At 43.4% G+C, this 16,905-nt stretch overlaps 1 protein-coding gene across 1 annotated transcript in view; it reads right to left on the minus strand.

The window, feature by feature from the left end:
* The window catches only part of LOC126241990 (3 beta-hydroxysteroid dehydrogenase/Delta 5-->4-isomerase type 1), a 213,609-nt gene extending 197,539 nt beyond the window's left edge, over positions 1 to 16,070 (minus strand). Inside the window, exon 1 of the mRNA XM_049948053.1 lies at positions 15,992 to 16,070. The gene's annotated coding sequence lies outside the window, so the exon portion shown is untranslated. The remainder of the gene's footprint in view (positions 1 to 15,991) is intronic.
* Between the last annotated feature and the right edge of the window lie 835 nt (positions 16,071 to 16,905).

Below are 16,905 nucleotides of genomic sequence, written 5' to 3' on the forward strand. Positions count from 1 at the left end.
ACTAACCACTTTGGTTCTCGGCGGCTTATAAGTACGTGGAAGTAAAATATTCTACTGCCAACAGCTATAACTATTAGTCAGAAAATGGCGTAAATCCTAGTGTAATGTTGTTCAGTATACCGTCCTCAGTCACCAGCAGATATATGTGCAGATACACCCGTTATGTCTTGTACAAGTGGAGCCATAATTGCGACAACATCGACCGCAATTAGGAAAATCCGCTGGCTTAAGGGAAAGCAGCTATGGTCCGACTCCTGGGAATGACCGTCTCTGTCGCAAGTATCCATGGAAAGTAGTCGATGGACGGAGAAACCAAGATTGGACAACAACGTGTTGCTCATTACTGCAGGCGACCCTTACGTGCTCCCATCAGTTACGATCGCAGTTGGCACAGGATCAACGAGGTTGAGCAGTGGATCAATGGAAATGTGTCACCTGATTGGATGAAGCGCTTTTTCTTGCTACAGCAGGTCGACGGCCGTGTCCAGATACTCCATCATCTATGCGAACAGCTCGCACGAAACATGCCCCACGCCATGGTTGCAGGTCCGCGAGGGTTGTATGAGGGACATTCACCAGGGCTTCCATAGGACCTGTGGTAGTAACCGAAGGCAATATGAACTATGGACTACGTGAACTGATCATCTGCGTCCCTTCATGCCTGATGTCTTCCCCGAGGGCTATGGGATCTGCGAGCAGGATAACTGTCCGTGTTATAACGTCAGAATCCTGATACAATGGTTTGACGAGCACGATAGCGAACTCACGTTGACGTCTTGACCACTAAATCCTCCTGACTGAACACACCTGGGACTCCTGCAATCTCCACCTCCAACACGATTACATCTAATAAAGCAATATGGTATCAACTTTTGGGTTGTGATCAACTTTACTTACTACATACTTCTTCCGAAATATATGCGCATATACTAGGTGCAAGCAGATTATAACAAATCCGATTTTTTTCCTCACAAAGTAATCACGCGAAAACTGTGAAACTTGTGTCATTTCTCGCTGTAATCTCCTCACAACGACGATCCCGTGATTCCAGAGCGGCTGTGAAAGTTTCTTTACGAGTTTGGTTAGGCCACTGGAAAAACGCTGACGCAATAGCGGCACGGCTAGGAATTTGCGACCACGGAAAGTGTGTTTGGAACTGGGAGTCAGATCAGATGATTATTTAGCACGAGAAATCACGTCAGACTTGCTGTCACGAAGAAACTACAGCGTCGCGTTAGCCCTATCCCCAGGTGCCTTGCTCTGTGAAAGAGCTCACTTGCAGCCTTTTCTGGTCATTTTTCATGGATTGCTGTTAGGAGCTTGTTCTTCGAAAATTTCTTGGTATAAAGCACCTGTCACCACAGTGCCCTTTGGAACCAATGAGTTAGGATTACGTCATGTCCACCATCACTGACACTTACCCGAAATTTCTTTGGTGGTGAGTGCGTGTGCTTCATTGAGCTGACTGGCTCTTCGTTTCAGGATCACCCATTGTCAAAATATATGAAAAGAAAGTCCCATCATGTGTCAACATTGCCTGGCAAAATGCCACGAGCACACTCTTCTGGTCATACACCAGCATTCGTAGCACCCACCTCGAGAACACTTTTCGCATTTTCAGCCTCCATGCGGGATTGTGTTCACAGATCTCACAGAAATGCCAACTTTGGAGGCGATGTGCTCCACACTCATTCGGCGATCCTCCAAAACAACTTTCTCCAATTGCTTGATCAAGTCGTCTAACCGGCTGGTGCGAGGCCGATGTTGTCTCTCTTTATTGACGTACGATGTTCTACATTCTTTGAGCTGACGTGTTCTACATTCTTTGAACTGACGCTTCCATGAACGCGCGTTAGGCACATCCATGACATCATCACCACATGTATCAGTAAACTGGAGATTAATATCAATCTGTGTCAAGCCACGTAAATGAATATGTCGGCAATTCATCAACAACAGTCCCAACTCTCGCCGCTGCCGCTGTGGTTTTATGTGCCGTACAGTGCTGCCATCTCTTCCAAGCATTCGCAACGAGTGCGTGCGTATTTTAAAACAAACCGCACGTTTCTATCTGTTTCCAACCCTAAGAAAAAAACCTGAATGCACCTCGTATAAGTATGGTGAGAAAGCCTCTGTCACTACAGGCTGAATTTGATGACTCTGCTTTAGCGATCAAGCCTTGTGGCGCCGTGGTTAGCACAGTGGACTAGCATTCGGGAGGATGGCGGTTCAAATCCGCGTCCGGCCATCCATATTTGGGTTTTCCGTAATTCCTGTTAATCGCTCTAGGCAAATGCCGGGAAGATTCCTTTGAAAAGGGCACGGCCGATTTCGTTCCCTCTCTTTTCGTAATCCCAGCTTGTGCTCCGTGTCTAATGACGTTAACCTCTAATCTCCCTCCCTTCAGTATTTTGACAGCTGTTATCGTCAACAGAATTACCAAAAAGTGAGTAAAATAGAGAAATGTGAGCTTTCGTAACCACCAGTACTCGAATAGACACAGAAACATTATGCCACCTGTAAAATGCCCGCATTAAGCGGAAAACTGGCGCCAGTCCAAAGGAAGATTCCGGATCTTCCCACGCACAGTGCATGGCTCTTCCGTGTTATCTCTCAGTTCACTTCGACGGCAAATGACTCATAGTGACACATGCTCCACAGACCCCCGGGTCATACTTACTACCGCTGATTCTGACAGCCAAAATGTGGACCCTAAATAGCCTTGTTATCGAGTACGGTCACGTTGTGTTGTAACATTGATCCTCCGAGCACATTGACCTTAGAACAGAAACCTCCTTCCCCGCTAGAAATTAAATAAAACTCTACAACGCGGGCACGTGCAGACTCTCGTTCGTCCAGAAGCGCGGCCTTCAGTGGGTCACATCGCGGCGATAGCCTTAGCAGGACCTCGTGACCTCTCACGCCATAAACGACCACAAAACCTCCGTAATTTGTGAACCACGTGCCCATCTGATTAAAGCGGGCCGGATAGCGGAAAGAGAGACGTAAACACCCAGATGAGTCAGACACAAGTATGGCACTGTTTCTCCGTCGGATAAACCCTCCCGACAGGGGTGAAGATTTCTTATAGACTAACTGAACTATAAATACTCACTGCACTACTAATGAAATCTTTCATATTAAGTTTAAGCATACACAATATGCAAATTTTTGAATACCGAGCCCGTAAATTAACTGAATATACACTGAAGCGCCAGATAAACTGGTATAGGCATTCGTATTCAAATACAGACATATGTAAACAGGCAGTGTACGGCGTTGCGGTCGGCGACGCCTATATAAGACAACAAAAGCCGTGCGCAGTTGTTAGATCGGTTACTGCTGCTACAATGGCAGGTTATCAAAATTTAAGTGAGTTGGAACGTGGTGTTATAGTCGGCGCACGAGTGATGGGATAAAGCATCTCTGAGGTAGCGACGAAGTGGGGATTTTCCCATGCGACATTTCACAAGTGTACCGAGAATTTCAGGAATCCGGCAAAACATGAAATCTCCGACCTCGCTGCTGCCGGAAAAAGATCCTGCAAGAACGGCACCAAGGACGACTGAAGACAATCGTTCAGCGTAACACAAGTGCGAACCTTCCGTAAATTGCAACAGATTGCTGGGCCATCAACAAGTGTCTGCGTGCCAACCAATCAATGAAACATTTTCGATATGGGCTTTAGGAGCCGAAGGCCCCCTCGTGTACCCTTGATGCCTGCGCGACATAAAGCTTTACGCCTCGCCTGGGCCCGTCAACATCGACATTGGACTATTGATGACTGGAAACATGTTGCCTGGTCGGACGAGTCACATTTCAAGTTGTATCGAGCGGATGGACGTGATCGGCTGTGGAGACAACCTCATGAATCCATGGACCCTGCATGTCAGCAGGCGACTGTTCAAGCTGATGAAGGCTCTGTAATGGTGTGGGGCGTGTGCAGTTGATGTGAGACCCCTGATACGTAGCCATCCTGACTGATCACCTGTATCCATTCATGTCCATTGTGCATTCCGACGGACTTGGGCAATTCCAGCAGGACAATGCGACACCCCACACTTACAGAATTACTACAGAGTGGCTCCAGAAACACTCTTCTGGGGTTAAACACGCCCGCTAGCCACCAAACTCCCCCTACATGAACATTAGTAGGCATATCTGGAACGCCTTGCAACGTGCTAGTCAGAAGAGATCTCCACTCCCTCGTAACCCTTACTGATTTATGGACAGCTCTGCAGGATTCATGGTGTCAGTTCCCTCCAGCACTACTAGAGATTTTAATCGAGTCCATGCCACATCGTGTTGGATCACTTCTGCATGCTCGCTGGGGCCCTACATGACATTGAGTGGGAGTACCAGCTTCTTTGGCTTTTCAGCGTAAATACAGATAACTGCAACCAGTCATGAAATATTTATTTCCATGAAATGTTTTTTGAGCGGCTTGTTTGTTAACCCACTGGTGTTGCGGCTCAGCAATGGTGCTGTGCACTTACTGCTGTTACATGTTCTCATGTTTTCTGCTTATTTAAGCCGGTGTTACGGCGTTAAGTATCATTATGACGTTTTCAAGTCAGCAATGGCGTATACTTTTCTGGTTAAATAGCATGTATGACATGTTTTTCCATTGTGAGAATGGCCCATCATCGAAACCGGTTTTGAATAAATATATTGTAAGACAGCACAGCGTGTAAGATGCATTTCTCCAAGTGTAGGAGGAACCCTCGGTGAGTGAGTGTACTTAATACTTGCTCCCCCTGAAATCAACATGCGTATATGAGTGGCTTAGCTGAGTCTCAGAAAGCCAATCTCACTACAGCTGAAATACGATGACTCGGAGTTTCGACAGCTGGCCGTTGTCTACGAACTTACCAGAAAGTTAATAACATAAATAAAATGTAAACTTTCGTAGCTAAAAATATTCAACAGAACGACTCGGATGTACGGCCAAAAATATAACACCTAAAAAATACCTAGACTGTTCTGAAAACTGGGGCCAGTCCAAAGTAAGATGCGGGAGCTTCCCATGCACAGTGCGTGTGCAGAGGATCATTCATGCTGTCTCCCACTACATTTTGAAAGCAAATGACTCGAGGCTAGAAGTTATCCGAACTTCATCCCCGTTGTCCGCGTTTCTATCATACACAGAGCTGTGCACCAAACAGATTTTTACGAATCTTTTTCTGTTTCCAAGGCCTATAGTTGTGGGTGTTAGCAGCTGTTTCTTTTTATAGAACCTTTTTTCGCCTTGCATAATCACTGCTAAAAGTTATGGGGAGTAGCAGAAATGAGGTTAGCGTTAAACATAACAAAAAACTGGGAACGACGAATGAGACGACGTGGCCGAGCAATTGCTTCACTTCGTCTGCTTCGAAAATACTACGTTTAGAAGCAAAGAGACGACGATTGAAGTAAGAAACACATAAAGACGAGACTAATGTTAGAAAAGAGGGTATTCTTGGGCAAACGAAGCCTATCAACATCAAACATCGGCATTAATTTGAAACTAATTTTGCAACAATGGTTTCAGGAAATGACTTTAGCAACTCATTGTTTCCGTGTAAATAACGCTTAAGTTTCTTCGTATAACTGGGCAGTGGAGACTCTGGGTTTGACCCCTAAATATAGGTGTGTGGCGGAGGGTATTTCTGGTAAAGCTGATTCCTTTCTTCCCTGTTCCACTCGCGAATGGCGAATGGGAAGAATGATTGTCGGTAAGCCTCTCTATTAGCTCTAATTTCTGGAATTTTTCTCATCGTCATCATGTAGCGAGATGTATGTGGGAGGAAGTAATATGTTGTCCGTCTCTTCTCGGAAAGTAATCTCTCGAAATTTCAGTAGTAAACCTCTCTGTGATGCGCAACGCTTCTCTTGTACCGTCTGTCAGTGGAGCTTATCGAGCATCTCTGTAAAGCTCTCGTATCGGCCAGACGATCACGTGACGAAACGCGCCGCTCTTCTTTGGATCTTCTCCATCTCTTCTATCAGTCCTGCCTAGCAAGGGTCACAGATTGATGAACAATACTCAACAATCGCTCGAACAAGCGCCTTTTAAGCCACTTCTTTCGTGGATGGATTACATTGCCTTAAGATTCTACCTATGAATCTCAGTCTGGCATCTGCTTTTCCTATTATTTGTTTTATTTGGTCATTCCTCATATAGTCGCCCCGGATAGTTACTCATAGATATTTTACAGTCGATATTGTTTCCAGCAGTTAGTCATCGATAGTGTAATTAAACAGTAGTAGATTTCATTTCCTACGTATGCGCAATACGTTACATTAATTTACGCCCAGCGTCAACTGGCATAGCCTGCACCATTCATCAATCCTCAATAGACCATTCTGCAAATGGATACTGTCCTCTGGCGTTACTACTTTGTTATAGACAACCGCAGCAGAGTCTTAAAGAGCTGCCGGTGCTTTCTAACAGATTATGTGTCTTGTAAACAGTAACGACCCTAGCACACTTCCTTGGGGTACTCCGGAAATTGCCTTCACATCTGTCGATTTTCTTCCGTAAAGAACAAGATATTGAGTTTTATCTGCAAGGAAGTCCTGAATTCAGACGCAAATCTGGTCTGATACTTGGTAAGTCAGTAATTTTTTCACTAGACAGCAATTCAGGACGGTGTCAAATGCCTTCCTGAAGTCAAAAACACGGTATCAACCTGGCCGCCGCCGTCGTCTACAGCGTTATAGATCGCGTGGAAGAACAGAGCGACCCGAGTTCAGCAAGATCTCTGCTTGCGGAATCCATGTTGACTTTTATAGAGGAGATTTTTGTTTTCCAAAAAACGTCGTAATTCTTTAACATAAAACATGTTCAATAATTCTAAAACAGATTTACGTCAACGATACATGCCAACAATTATGTGCATCTCTTCTAAGGTCCTTCTTGAAAACGCGAATGACCTGCGCTTTTTTTCCAGTCGCTAGGTGCCCTTCGTTGCTCCAGCGAAATACCATAAAATACTGCTAGAATGGGAATAAGTTCTTTCGCATTATGTTTGTAGGATCTTACGGGTACCGCATCTGGTCCTGATGCCTTTCCACTACTGGCTTATTTCAATATCTGCCATTTCGACGTTCGTACGATGATGTAAATGAGAGACTGTATTACGATTTTCCGCGGTGAATCGATTTCGGAAGACCGTATTCAGTATTTCCGCGTTACTCTAGTACCTTCCATTCGATGCCAGTATGGTCACTGAGTGACTGAATAGTTGATTTCGAACCGCTTACTGATTTTCCATAAGATCAGATCGTCTTGGAGTTTTTAGTCAAATCGGTTGATAAAATTTTACTGTCAAAGTAACTGAACATTTCTCTCGTTGCTCTCCTTGCGCTCATTTTGTACTTCGCTCAGCTTTTGTTTGTCAGATAGCGAATTCTACTTGTGCTGAATGGATAAACCGCCTATGAGTTTATACAGGATCTCGCAGGATGAATGTCAATATTCAGGGACATGACAGGAACTATCATTCGAAGCAAAAGAATCAAAACGCTTACCTTAGGATCAGTGAGCACTACTTCCATAAAATGGTTCAAATGGCTCTGACCACTATGGGACTTAACTTCTGAGATCATCAGTCCCCTAGAACTTAGAACTACTTAAACCGAAGGGCATCATACACATCCATGCCCGAGGCAGGATACGAACCTGCGACCGTAGCGGTCGCGCGGTACCAGACTGTAGCGCCTAGAACCGCTCAGCCACCCCGGCCGGCGAGCACTACTTCATCTTCGATACTGTGAAACAAATCTCTTCTATTGCAAGCTCTTTGTTTTTCATATTCTGAAAGGTGGTAGTAGCGACCGAAACAAAAAAAAAATATCCAGCAAACACGGGTTCTAAAATGCATACCTTAAGAGCTATGAGCACTTGTTCATTTTGGTTATTGTGAGACACCTCATCTGCTGAACAGGTGCTCATAAGAAAAATGAAAACAAAAACCTTCCCGTGCAATCTATGATTTCTCTCTCTGTTCGTGGAAGTTAACAAAATATGTTGGCATTCATGAAAAGATTCCATCGCAACGAAAAAAGCCTTTGTCTTAGTAACTGCCCCCTCGACTCGATTACCATGCCCGTGGCATTCTTTCGCTCATTGCGCCATAATACAAATCGACCTAAACTTCGTTGAATTTTTTCGATGTCCTCTGTCAATCCTACCTGGTAAGAAACTCACATTGCGACAAAGAGGACTGACAAACATAGTGTAGACAGTCTCTCTAATAGATTTGTTGCACCTTCTAACAATACGTATCCTGCCAAAAAACACAATCTTTGCCGGTCGGGGTGGCCGAGCGGTTCTAGGCGCTACAGTCTGGAACCGCGTGACCGCTACGGTCGCAGGTTCGAATCCTGCCTCGAGCATGGATGTGTGTGATGTCCTTAGGTTAGTTAGGTTTAAGTAGTTCTACGTTATAGGGGACTGATGACCTCAGAAGTTAAGTCCCATAGTGCTCAGAGCCATTTGAACCATTTGAACACAATCTTTGATCAACCTTACCCACAACATTTTCTTTGCCATGGTACCAAGTAAGTTGTTCGTAACTGTAATATCTGTCTATTCAATTGAATCGACAACCTCTGAATTTCTTTGATTTATCGTTATCCAAAATTTAATTTATTTTAATGGAGGACCTCACGCTTTGTATTGTTTGTGGTCATTTTCCACTTTTTGCGCAGTGTAGATATCTTGTCTAAACTCATTTTGCAATTCGTTTTTATCTTTTGATGACTTTAGTCGACAGTAACCGACATCATCTGCATACGACGTAAGGGAGCTGATCAGATCTTATCACTAAATGGCTAACCGAGGGCAAAGTTCCAGTTGCATCTTGCCTACGTTGCCTATCTGACGACTTACGGGGCAACAAAAACTTGATTTTCAATATTTGATGTAATTGTTGACCGAACTTAAAAAATTAAAGTCTGCCATAATCCACTGATTGGCAACGGCCTTGCCTCTCCTCAGATCATCTAAGTTAAGCGCTGTCGGGCGTGGCCGGCACTTGAATGGGTGACCACCTGGGCCGCCATGCGCTGTTGCCATTTTTCGGGGTGCACTCAGCCTCGTGATGCCAACTGAGGAGCTACATGACCGAATAGTAGCGGCTCCGATCAAATAAAACTATCATAACGACCGGGAGAGCGTTGTGCTGACCATACGCCCCTCCTATCGGCATCCTCATCTGAGAATGACACGGCTTTCGGATGGTCCCGATGGGCCACTTGTGACCTGAAGACTGAGTGCATAATCCACTGATTAAGAATTATAATGTTATGTAAAAGGTTTAACACAGTAAGACAGTTAGAAAGTGCGTGTGTGTGTGTGTGTGTGTGTGCGTGTGTCTTGAAGAAACGTAACTCATGACGTGCAAATTACTCAGACTTTATTCTTCCAGTATTTGAGAATGAGAGCACTTGGCGTCTTCCAACAAACTCTGCACATAATTTCAAACATTTACTGAACCTTGTCTCCGTGCCACCACGGAGTGAGATCGCGCAGTGGTTAGCACACTGGACTCACATTAAGGAAGAGGACGGTTCAAAACCGGGTCCGGCCATCCAGATTTAGGTTAAATCGCACGAGGCAAATGCCGGGATGGTTCCTTTGAAGGGGCACAGCCGATTTTCCTTTCCCATCCTTAACACAACACGAGCTTCTGGTCCGTCCCTAATGACCTCGATGTCGTCGGGACGTTAAACGCAATCTTTCTTCCTTCCTTCCTTCTCTGCCAACCCCCTCCCCTACACACACACAAACACACACACACACACACATATATACACACATACACTCACAAAATGCAGAAAGGAAAAGTTTATCGCTCACTACATTTGCGCTGTCCATACCGTAAAACTTCAGCATCTAGATTGACGTTCTTATTTATTACTTCTTTACTACTGATTCTATTCGCAGCACAAATGCAATCAGTATTCACATACACCATTGAATGATCTGCAGAATTACCTCATTGTACAGCACATAATTAAGAAGATCAGACATAATAAACAATGAGATGTGAGAAACTCTAGCTTTTGTTTAAAACGAACGACAGATTTCCGCACTGTATTGATCCAATGTTTGGTAATGGGGGCACTTAACGGCTTCCAAAAAAGCATAATTCCAAATTTTTACTTAAACTTTTTCTCGCTTACATGCTCTAAGTCAAATATTTAACACATTAACTCATTTGTAAAGTAATGAGGTGTTTGAACTTGTTTTGTACATGAGAGTTTGATTTTTTTAAAAAAGCTCAGGCTTTACTGCCTGTCTCCTAAATCGCTTATAAAGATCACAAATAGCAGGGGCCTATAACACTTTCTCGAGGAATCGCAGATATCGCTTCCATATCACTACATTAGTGCCCCAGTCAATTACTGCGAATTGTGATCTTCGTGACAGTAAATCACGAATACGGTCGCAAAAGTGAGTGGTTGTCGATAAATTTGATTTGAATAAGTACTATAAACGCTTGTCACACGAAGCTTACACGAAAAGTTACATATAAAAAACATTAATGCATGTCACAAATGCTGAGATGTGTAATTCTGCAAACAAAGGGTGACAATACATGGGGGCTGCACAACAACAAGCTTGACAACAGATTTCACAGTGAATTTCACTTTGTCGCCTCCCGCCCCCACATGCACCCCCCCCCCCGCTCCCCTCCCCCCCTCCCCCTCCAGCTTCTCTTAACACTTCTCGCGAGACCTATCTCTTTCACTGCTATCCTTCTAGAATACAACTCTTATAAATGACGAAAACAAATTCGAAAGACACAACTACCATGTGCAATGGGTGTTCCGAGATTTGCGAGCTTAAGGTGTTACAGCGACATCAGCAAGGACGCCACAGTAGCGGAACGTCCGTTAGCACTGACCACCCGGGATCGTAACGTCAACAGATCTAAATGTCGCCCGCTAGCGTTGTAGAATCACGTTTCATTATCAAGTAAGTTTAGGTTTGAGAATATTGTATCAGAATTGGTATAGCTAACTGGTAATAAAAACAGTAACGTCGTTGGATAAGATTTAACGTTGACTTTGTATATTGGAATTGGAACTGATACGTACCCCACTAACAATGTAGAATCCCAAATCCATACGTCCTGTGAATAAATTTTTCTAGAGGGGTGTAGGTCGAGGGCTTTGTCTTACACTTGAAACAATAGTTGAGGTTGGATGTAATGAACAAAACCTTTGCAGAAATGTCTGTTAATTTAGCTTCCATGCACAAGCAACAAGATAAATGAAATTGTGTAGGTGTAATGAGGTTTGATGACGGTACAGACTCACACTGTACTTTGCTCTAAGCCAGATCCGCCATGTTAGATGCCTCAAAACATCAACAGACTACTGTTTACTATTTCTTCTAGTTCTTAATTTCTGACGTGTGCACAGAGCAGTTGCTTTAAGTAAAAAATGTTACAGTGCTTTCGTGAATAAAACAGCGTCATGAGAGTGTCTTCAGACTTTTTCGGGCCTTAAATGTATTTTCCAGCCCGTAACACGACACACATGGCCTCGTTACTGTAACCTTTTATTTATTTATTTATTTATTTATTTGCTATGCATTTCGAATAATCGAGAAGAGAAGTATATGATGTGACAAGGCTGCTTTCGTAATCCAGTGCTTTCCTTAAAAAATACGGACTGACCAAACTGATGATCAGCCTCTGCCCTCTTCCCAAAAATACTGAGGACGTACACTACTGGTCATTAAAATTGCTACACCAAGAAGAAATGCAGATGATAAACGGGTATTCATTGGACAAAGATATTATACTAGAACTCACATGTGATTACATTTTCATGCAATTTGGATGCACAGATCGTGAGAAATCACTATCCAGAACAACCACCTCTGGTCGTAATAACGGCCCTGATACAACAGGGCATTAGTCAAACAGAGCTTGGATGGCGTGTACAGGTACAGCTGCCCATGCAGCTTCAACACGATACCACAGTTCATCAAGAGTAGTGACTGGCGTATTGTGACGAGCCAGTTGCTCGGCCACCATTGGCCAGACGTTTTCAATTGGTGAGGGATCTGGAGAATGTGCTGGCCAGGGCAGCAGGCGAACATTTTCTGTATCCAGAAAGGCCCGTACAGGATCTGCAACATGCGGTCGTGCATTATCCTGCTGAAATGTAAGGTTTCGCAGGGATCGAATGAAGTGTAGAGCCACGGGTCGTAACACATCTGAAATGTAACGTCCACTGTTCAAAGTGCCGTCAGTGCGAGCAAGAGGTGACCGAGACGTGTAACCAATAGCACCCCATACCATCACGCCGGGTGATACGCCAGTATGGCGATGACGAATACACGCTTCCAATGTGCGTTCACCGCGATGTCGCCAAACACGGATGCGACCAACATGATGCTGTAAACAGAACCTGGATTCATCCGAAAAAATGACGTTTTGCCATTTGTGTACCCAGGTTCGTCGTTGAGTACACAATCGCAGGCGCTACTGTACGTGATGTAGCGTCAAGGGTAACCGCAGCCATTGTCTCCGAGGTGATAGTCCATGCTGCTGCAAACGTTGTCGAACTGTTCGTGCAGATGGTTGTTGTCTTGCACACATCCCCACCTGTTGACTCAGGGATAGAGACGTGGCTGCACGATCCGTTACAGCCATGAGGATAAGATGCCTGTCATCTCGACTGCTAGTGATACGAGTCCGTTGGGATCCAGCACGGCGTTCCGTGTTACCCTCCTGAACCCACCGATTCCATATTGTGCTAACAGTCATTGGATCTCGACCAAAGCGAGCAGCAATGTCGCGATACGATAAACCGCAATCGCGATAGGCTACAATGCGACCTTGATAAAAGTCGGAAACGTGATAGTACGCATTTCTCCTACTTACACGAGGCATCACAACAACGTTTCACCAGGCAACGCCGGTCAACTGCTGTTTGTGTATGAGAAATCGGTTGGAAACTTGCCTCATGTGAGCACGTTGTAGGTGTCGCCACCGGCGCCAACCTTGTGTGAATGCTCTGAAAAGCTGTTCATTTGCATATCACAGCATCTTCCTGTCGGTTAAATTTCACGTCTGTAGCACGTCATCTTCGTGGTGTAGCAGTTTTAATGGCCAGTAGTGTATTTTTCTACGGTTCGTCGGTTTCCAGTCTTTGCTTCTCACAGTGTTAACAGAAAGCCTTTCGAGTTGGACTGATGGGAAACCTAAAGCTAAATGACAGAAGTAAAATCACTACAGTAAAAGCAGATAGCTCAATCAAAATTCATGTACATAAAAGAAAACATCGCTGGCACTAGTCCACTTACGAGTGAATGTGATCTCTGTAGAGTTTAGACGATAGTCAAAATTATAACTACACAGTAAATGACGCAGACAGGTATTATTGATCAAAACACTGCCACCAGAACCTAACGTTTGGGGCAAGTAACATGGCGGACGTCGGCTTCAACTTGATGACGTCATGACAGCTCCCCTTATTATACCTTCACGAATGAGATGCGATTAAGTTGCTGCATCGGAGTTGCCACTTTCACACTAGGAAAAGACAATACAGCGCAGTTTTAAATATATGTTCATTTGTAACTGTCAAAGCCTCTACGTGCTACACTCGTCGAAACCGAAGGATCTGCTTTTAACATGGTGCCTTGCGCCGTGTCATGGCGTCACCTGATTCACTCGTCAGAATTGCAGTCTGTCTTCTGACTTCAATTTTCTTTCATATAATTTTAAAGTATGTTGATGGCCAATTATACTGATAACTCAGTGCGTATAAATGACAATATGAGTCTCTCATTAAACTACCTGTTATGTACGCATCAGATCGTGTTTATAATATACTGAATGAACCAGGCTAAAAGTGATGTGCAAGTGCTAAAAACATACATAAACAAAAATCAGTGGAAAAATGACAAAATAAAAACTAAACAGAATATTACTGTGATGTCTACCAAACAGTACCTTTTGATCAGATCCTTGTGAAACTGAACCTGGTTTTTGTCTTCGCTAATCATTACGAGAGCTGTCGATATGTTTATCGATTTTTAATTAATTAATAGCAAATAAAACCTTGCCTTTTAAGTGAAACTATCTGTCACAATCGAGGTATTATTGACCTCATCTTCGCTTAAAATACCTCAACTGCTTCAAGAGGCTTTTATAAAAAAAATGTCAAAGTGAAATGAGTATTTCTCTCGTTCGGTGGACTAGTTCTTGGAGGTCATCCCTCAAAAAACGTCTTATAAAAGGGAAACCAAAAGCAAAAATATGAATTACGCACTGAGAGCTGATGTATTAAATATAAATGAAATGACTAGTGTGAGACAGAATTTCAAACAGTCGTATGTCGTAACCAGAAATGTCTGTTATGTTACATAAGAATTAACTTTTACTGCGTAAAATTTTAGGTTGTAATTTACAAAGGACTTTTTATACGAAGGACTCGATAAGAGATAGATCTAGCGCTGGTAGTCGAACTCGGATTTATGAAAAAAGCGGCGAGCTCGATAATATTTGCCACTGCCTAAGTAGGTTTACACGAGTCACCCTGGACAGGCGTTCGCTAGAGGCAACACATCCATCTTCTGTTTCCTTCTGTTTACTGTCAAATGTAGCAAAGGTTCTTGAGGAGAGGAAGTGGATTATGAAATAAAAAAATGTGGGGAGCTATTTGAAAAAGTTGTAGTGCTGTTTATATCTTCGTAACAAACGAAATTACAAGAAAGACAATCATGCTGGTTAATGTCTGCCTGGTAGTTAATTAATCAGTTAGTTACATGCTCCATAGTTTATTTAAACGATTTTACTATCGAAATGATGAGGAACAAGCACATATACACGATTAGTGTTAACATCAGTGAACTCATTGTTTTGTAGCCTTATTCACGCAACTACATTTCAAAGTAGGGTATTCCCTGATGGGATAGGAGTTCTCACGAGAAAGTTTTTAACTTAGATTTAAAACTTGCTATGTTACCTATAAGACTTTTTATGTTATTGGCCAAATGATCAAAAATTTTTGTTGCAGCATAGTGAACTTCTTTCTGTTCACTGTTCTTCTCAAAGTCTCATGGATTATTTATGAAGAATTTCATTAACGATTATGTGTATTGTGCCGGTGCAGTTAAAATGCCTAACTCCCAGTAGGCGTACCTACACAAGTGAACACATCATATTATTCTTACCGATCACTTTCATGCAATCAGTACTGTGTTTCTAAGTGGTGAGTTACCCCAGAAAATTATTCCATAAGACGTTATTGAGTGGGAATATCTAAAATTTTTCAGGGGAGTAATTTGCTTGTTTCCAAGACGCAATCATACGAAGAGCAAAAGTAGCTGAAGTTAATTGTTTGAGAAGCTTAGTAATATTCTTCCTCCAGTTCAAGTTTTCAACTATGTGTACACCAAAAAATTTGGATCATTCTGTCCCATTTATTGACTTCTGTTCACGTGCTACATCAACTGCTGCTATGTCTCTATTTGTTGTACAGAACTGAATATAATGTGTTTTCTCAAAATTGAGGGAAGTCCATTTTCAGAGAACCACTGAGTAATTCTTTGAAAAAACCTCATTAAATTTTCTTCTGGTGCTTTCTCTCTAATGAGGTTTGTTGTACTACTAGTATTGTCTGCAAAAAGTACCAAGTCTGCTTGTTAAATGTTAAATGCGAGGTCACTCACATTTGTAAGGAATATCAGTGGACCCAAAATTGAACCCTGTGGGACTCTCTTTCTGATTCCCCTCTTATCACTAAAATTTTCTATTATTCCAGCATTTTTTGAATTATTCAGCACCACTAAACATTTTTGGTGCATTTTTTTCTGGTCAAATAGTTATTTGTGATGATCACGATAAACTTGATTACCCATACAGAACACCCACTTTGTATTGACCCTGATGCCAACACTGTACGGTATTTCAGAAAAAAAGTAGATGAAGTCAGTAAATCTAATTAACCAGTGCGCTAGAGACGCGCTTGGTGGACATACCTTGGTGCCAGTGGTGTGCAGACTGCGCTAGACTGGACTGCTTCCCCGGTAGCACTGGGGCTCGCAGCGCGGCGGTCGCGTGTTTATTTGCGGCCCGGTGGACAGCACGCGCCTCTCTACCTGTCGCAAGCAGCGGCGGACGGCACGGCCAGTGTCCTCGGAAAGTGTGTGGGAGGAGCGGGGTGGGGTGTCGCACCGGTGAAAGGCGGCAGCCAGCCCTCACCACGCTAACGGCACTGTGCGGCTCACTTAGCCGCCGACGGGGCTTCGTCTTCTGTCTGGGGCTGCGCGCTATCAGATACGTCTGCCATCCTGCACGATCTCAATTACGACCGACTTTCCATTGTTGAAAATTTAAAGCACTCCGAGGGAGTGTTACAGATCCATTAGTTTTCAAGGAATATACACTTAAGGACGAAAGCAAATTTCGCATGATGTGTTCACTGCCAAGTACATAGCTCGATGACACATGGACCATACGTTGAAAGAACTGCGACAGCATAGTACAAAAGGTAACTCATACAAATTCGCGCTAAGACGAATAGAAATGACACTTTTATTCAAAGATATCAATTACATAGAAGTCACCGCGATTCAAGATGGACCCCTGCACATTACGTACGGCACGACATGGCCTTTAAGGGGACCTGGAAGTGAACGGGTTGCATTTTTATACCTCGCCCTCAGTGCACATTATTCTCGATCTACAATGCGGAGGAAGTTGTGGTTTTTTACCAACAATGAATGACATTAACTCAAGCTGTAAAAGGAAATTTATTGAAATATCTGTTACAGTTTAAGAATTACAGTATTTTGCCGACTAGATGTTTTTATAATACACGTTCCCATTCTGGTACCATTTTCTGGTCCATCATCAGTCTAGTAGCATTAAAACTCTGGCAGGCTGCTGTCAA

Source organism: Schistocerca nitens, chromosome 1 (genome assembly GCF_023898315.1).
Source record: "Schistocerca nitens isolate TAMUIC-IGC-003100 chromosome 1, iqSchNite1.1, whole genome shotgun sequence".
In the NCBI taxonomy this organism is placed as follows: domain Eukaryota; kingdom Metazoa; phylum Arthropoda; class Insecta; order Orthoptera; family Acrididae; genus Schistocerca; species Schistocerca nitens.